Raw genomic sequence first — 6,354 nt, 5'->3', positions numbered from 1 at the left:
ACATCTCCATCCCGTATGACCCAGGTACTCATTAACTCTCTGATAACCAGTTTAGACAACACAATGTGGAATGTCTCCAGCACCAGATGGTAGTGATGAGGAAGAAAGGAGTGTAGCAGACAAGATAAAACTTGGCAGGAAAATATACAGAGGAATTTCTGTTCGTTAGGGCAGAGATTGGAATCTGAAAGTCTTACATTTAACTATTCCTTTGTTGTCAGGAAGTGTCTGAGCAGTATAAGGACAAAGATAGCTCCCATCCCTGTCTCCATAGCCAGCCCAGCCTCAAAAAACTCAACTCTATAGTGATGCAGTTTCTGATTTAGCTGAAATGATGGAGGGTCTGTGGTGTAAGACCATGGTCCACATGTGCTGCTGACCAATCTGAGTACCAGATGGATCCCTGTAGAACAGTTTAAGTTTGCAATATCCAAACTGTTCCAAAGTTCAGAAATGTGATCATCCTGTTGATCCACACAGCTTTAATTCAAGGTTGATGCACATTGATAAAACTCATTAATTAAACAGTACCATGTGCTCTTTTCCAGTATGTTCCAGAGCATTACAATATAGCCTCATCCTTTTCCACAAAGAACATTCTATGATTTTTATTCTTTTTAATAAACAAAAGGCAAACTTAAACAGTAGTAGTGTGAAAGTTTTATTCTTTATAAATTATCATTTATTTTTAATATCTTTCTGGACTCATGAAAGTGAGTCATTGTAATGGGGAAAGCATTTTCCCAAACTAATGAAAATTCTTTGAGTGAAGCAGAAGAATTTTATTGACAAGGATCCTATATAGACTTTCATACATTCACTGTGTAGATAGACAGATATTTTTGGAATGCATCTCCTGATGAGATATCAGGGCTATTATTAATTCTGTCTGTCATTTTTATTGAAAGCCAAACAAACTGCATATAGTGTATGAACAGCAAATATAAACCTTCAATGGCAAATAGCACAAGAACCCCCAAGATCAAAGCAAGCTATGCTTCCTCTTTTATATGCCTTTTAGTATAACATGTTCTGCCTTGGTAAGAACATTTAGCAGGCACATATCATGCACCAATCAGCAAAAATATGTGCAGAACTCAGAAGTTAGAGACTTTGACTTCTGAGTTTATTAAAGAATATAGTAACAATGATACTTGGTTTCCTGTGAAGTGTTGTGAGACCTGAAGCCACCATATGTATTAAATTCGGAAGGATCATGTGAAATAGTTTATTAAATCCTGCAGCCTGTTCCCATTTCACCTTCAACCTACAGATCTTTCATGAAAGCAAGCGTGCATTGCTGGGCATATGGTTTCCTATGGCTTGTCCCTTCAGCAAAAGGATTTCTGGAAAAATAATGTACTTGTAAGCAAGTGACTACAGTGAAAGTGTCAGTGCTTGATACAAATGTAACAAAAAGTGTCCCTGCACATCTGCCCAGAGGCTGTAGTTCTACCTCTATCACAAGGGAAAACATTATTACAGAAATTCAGGAGCAGCTAACAATAGAGATGAGAAAAACATAAACAAAACCCAAACCCAGTTAACCCAAAATAGAAGTATCTTAGTCAAACCCAAGAGAGATCAAACAGGATTTTCTCAGGTGAGATGGGCACATTGACTCTGGTAGTTGCATCGTGATGATGCTGGAAACCACTAATCCCAGTTTGGTGCAAACCAGCCAGGACTACCCAGGCTGCTCCCGCTGCCCTGTGGTGTGGGAAACAGGGGTCCTGGCAGCCCCCCAATCATGCCAGGTCACCCCGGCATGCTGGAGATCCCTCCAAGGCTGTGGCAGAGGCACGGTGGCAAGGCAGGGAACCGGGCCCCTCTCATCAGCTGCAATGCCAAAATAGTGGGGGATTGTGTGACTTGGTGCCAATGATATTCATAATTTTGATTGATGATTTAACTCTTTCATTCAAATATGTAAAGTATTTCATACCCCAAAAAGAGGATTTCTACTAAAGCCTTCCATAAACTGACTTTACAGAATGGTTCTGTAATCTTTCCAGATTGTAAGAGTCAAAACTGAGAGGAAAAAGAGGGCAACACTACTTTTTATGGGGCAAAAGAAAAGATTCTTCTATTTCCAGATGTCTCACAGCCCTTTCAAGAGTAGAGGAAGATATTATGACAGCAGATTTTATGATTCTTGGCTTCAGAATCACAACAAAATTGCTCTTTATCTGACATCAAAAGAATGAGCTGTTTTATCATCAGGATGATGCTAAAGATCTTGTGTCTACTCAGATAAGTAACAATGCAAATAAGGGAGCTATAGAGAGTAAAAAAATCAGTTGTGTCTTTAGGCTTTATCTGTGGCTTATCAGCTTCTAAACAATCAGCTATATGAAGAGAACCAATACAGCGTTCATGTTCTGGATTAGAGCTTAATAAAAATTAATGTATACAACATTTTCCTAAGCTTGAAACCTAGATAATTTTGAGACTTTGTCCCATAAGACCCCCAATTATTTTGATAATATTATACTAAGAGCTATGCTCCAAAACTGCAATCTTAACTGAAGCATTTCTTTCTGGTGAACATTAAAATAAAGATTAAAGTGAGCATGATGAAATAGGCTATCTATTTTGCACATAATTTATTGCAGATTCTTAGCATTGCTCAAGCAACAATTTAACTTATAATTGGGTTTTGTGGACCTCATCTAACTGGATTTCAGCAAAGCAATTGAAATGGTGCCATATAGGGAATTATTAGCAAAAGGGTCTGACTGAAGCAGAGACAAAAGGTGCTGAAAGGGAAATTGTCAGGGTAGAGAGAGGTTACAAGCACACTTTCTCAAGCATCACTCTTAGCCAGTCTTAACTAAATATATTCACCAGCAACATTTGCACAAGAAGCAGCACATTAATGAAATTTGCTGATGACATAAAGCTGGGAAGAGCAGCAGAATATCTCACAGGAAGAACTCAGGGAGCCTATTACTGAGAAATACCCTAAAGATATTTCATTAGACAAAGCTTAAGATCATGTACTTAAAAGGGGATTGTGTTTCCTGAATGATGTCTTGTGGAAACAAGGAGACAGAAAGTCTGTTTTTATGGTGAAGCCTGGGAAATGTGAATTTCTAATGCGAGTTTCTCCACAGTACCTATAAGCTCAAATCCAGCCCAGGCCATTCTTAAAGTTCTTAGCACTGGCAACAACAGCAGTGGCCACATGTACTTAGGAAAAATACATTTCTGGGCACCCATTTGTAAACACTTATTTCACTGGTACTCTGAACTGAAGACATCTCACAGCTTCTTTCAGGTTATTTTATCATTTTTTATTATTCTTCTTGTTAAATAATTACTTCCCACAGGAGGCAGGTATTGAGTGGTTCATCCATAAAGGTTAGTGTGTGGCAATCCCTCTCCTGCTCAGCCCTAGCCAGAGATGGGCGTGGGGAGGAGTCCTGCTGTGCAAAGCCGCTCTCCTTCCACCTGCACAGCTCACCCAGCCTAACCCTTTACTTTAGGGAAAAGTCATTTTGGAGTTATCCACGCATCTGATGAGTTCCCAGCATGCAGGGTTGCTTTTCCCCCACCTACACGCTCTGGAAAAGTCTTTCCTGCCCTTTCATTGCCCACAATGATCCCTCAGAAGGGCTGGCTGGAGAGAAGTGCTCCCACACGACTGTTGACATTTAAGTCGTGCGGCAGATCCCTTTGCACACAGATCCTGCTCCCAACCCGACACAATAGCAGACTTTGGTGGGTGCAGGATGAAGCCCAGTGTGACATTTTCTTCCACCCCACGCTTCTGTGATGAGTGAAGCTTTTGTGAGATGGATGAGGCCAGAAAGCCCCTGTCGTTCCACCTGTTTCTGTAGCCTTCGGTCCCCCGGTCGGTTGACCCCGCGCTGTGGTGGTATGCACCCCTTCACGCGCTCCTTTCCCTGCCAGTAACAAAACAAGCCCCTGTGTGCTCCATTCAGAAAGCCATTGGGTAGGCACCCTCTTTGCAGCAGGAAAGCGCAAGCATACCAGTTGAATAGGTTTTTCTGAAGTGCACCTCATCCCTCATTTTTAAGGATCTCCATTCTTTTTCATTCTGAGCAGTTTTATTTTCTAAGGATGGGCAGGAACAGAAAAAGAAGCATGGCAACAGTGGGACAATACCAAAAAGGAACTCTTTTCCATCTATCTCATATTTAAACTCATCTAAACTACCCCATTTAAACCTACCACTTTCCATATGATGGCAAACATCATTCAACTTCAGCTCAGAAGTGAGACTTTATGTTAGACAAGCCTTTAATGAACTTTTGCAAATGTGAATATTTTTGCCCTCTTCAGACCTGCCCATAGCAGGCAGGCTTCACGGGTAAGGGGATGCAAAAAAAAAATAATTTAAATCATCATTAAAGTAACATTTTCATGTATGCAACCTGCGGAAAATCACCAGGTTTATGATAACGTGGCATAAAATAGTTATAGGAAATTGTTTAGGATAAGATGGAAAAAGTTATTGTATCTTATTACTGCTGTCACTCCAATAAGAGCTAACAACCTTCATACTCCCATCACCTCGGTATTTCATGAACACGCACTTCGCGTTGAGTTGGCTTGCCAGAAAAATACTCTCTCCCCACCAAATCAGCATGACTGGTGATTTCCAAAACTGAAACAAGTGCAAATGAGAAAATGTCAGTTAACTGGTATCAGATATTTTCATTATATGTGCTATTTAAATGGAGTGTTTTATAGCATGATCATTTGCTTGGTGAAATAATAAAAGTGTTTAACTTCTTGTAGATCTCTGCTTATGCATACTTATCTTTTAAATGGAATTTATTGTAAAAAAATAAACATTGTCCATAAAAAGTTTGCACGTGAACGTTCATTGTCTCCACCTGAGCCACAATCACTGAATTACTGTTAGAGATCTTTAGATTCAAACCAGTATGAACCTGCTTCATGACTCAGTCTATTCCCATTTAGTTCAAAATCATTCCACATCCAAAGGATCACTGATAATTTTAACCTGGAAATAATCAGTGCTGATAATAGTGTTTGGGGCATACTAAGATGTTTCTCTTCTCTTCTCTTGTTTAATCACTTACCTATAAAAGCCCACACTGCCTTTAACAGCAGGCACAAAGCATGTGCAACCCAATAGTCACTGTGTAAGACAGGAAAAAACACCTTGTGGGTGGAAAAGATCAGGTTCCTAATTTTAATGTCACTAACACGTTTTTCTTGTGTACCTATAGACGAGTCTAAACTTCTCATATGTGCTGCATACTAGCTTCAGATTTGTTATTTATGCACCCATTTTAAGAGGCTTAACTTAATTCAGCTCTTAAGTTTTTCTTCTATACCTAGTAGAACAGGGAATGGAAACAGTATTATTCATAAAAACCCTACACACATGCACATCCATATATGTGCACATATACTCTGCAACCGATTCACTAGGAATCTTGCTCCTGTGTTACAAATCACATTGCCCATTCATTCTTTGCTGCTCTTCTCTGTCCACGCTTCTTTACACCAAGAAAGCAAAGAAGTTTTTACCCACCCATCATACTTTATCCACTCTTTGAGAGCGTCTCTTCTCAAGGCCTGTGCATCTTGCGTTGGCACGCTACCAAAACCCACTAACAAATGGCAGATTAAGAGGAAACACGGAAAAGAATTTCAAGCATGTATTATACTTGCTTGGAGTTCAGCAGGCAACTTTAAGACGAGGGCTGCCCTCTAAACAGGCAGGCCTGGGAATTCAGTTGCAAAACAATCACAGATGCAAGGAAAATACCTTTCCTCTGAGAAAAAAACTTGGTATTTTGCAGTCTTCAGTAGGCTAAGTTCACTGTGCGCTCTGGAAAACCTCGGCATGGTCTGTGCTTTGTCGAGACCTCAGTTTCCATCTCCAGCACTGTTCTCCAAGGGAGTTATACCACATTAACTAGAATTTTTCATATGTCAGACTCCTAATGATGCAGGAGCAGAAGACTCTAATCCTTTCCACTCACAACAAAACAGCCCCTCTATACCCATCTGCTGTCCTGCCTTATGATACAAGAATACTGAGGCACTTGATTCAGTTCTGCAGATTATCAGCAGTCATGATCAGTTGGACAATGACATTTCTAGTTTCACGCCTGTATATAGTTTAGTTGCTTGTATTTTCTTGATGAACTATGTTGGCTGCATGGCTATCTTTCTCACAGTTTAAAGGTCTGGTTTTAAAAGAGCCCTGTTTACTGCATCAGAGCAAAATATACTCCGAATGCAATTTCTAAACCTGCCTAGCAATGGCCCAACCCCGCTCTGAATGAATACACTGGTAAAATTACCCTCAGCTCAGGTGGGCCCAGGTGAAACAATGTCGAGCTTTAG

Source organism: Tyto alba, unplaced genomic scaffold (genome assembly GCF_018691265.1).
Source record: "Tyto alba isolate M040663 unplaced genomic scaffold, T.alba_DEE_v4.0 Super-Scaffold_2, whole genome shotgun sequence".
Classification (NCBI taxonomy): domain Eukaryota; kingdom Metazoa; phylum Chordata; class Aves; order Strigiformes; family Tytonidae; genus Tyto; species Tyto alba.
Note: the sequence above shows the minus strand (reverse complement) of the source record.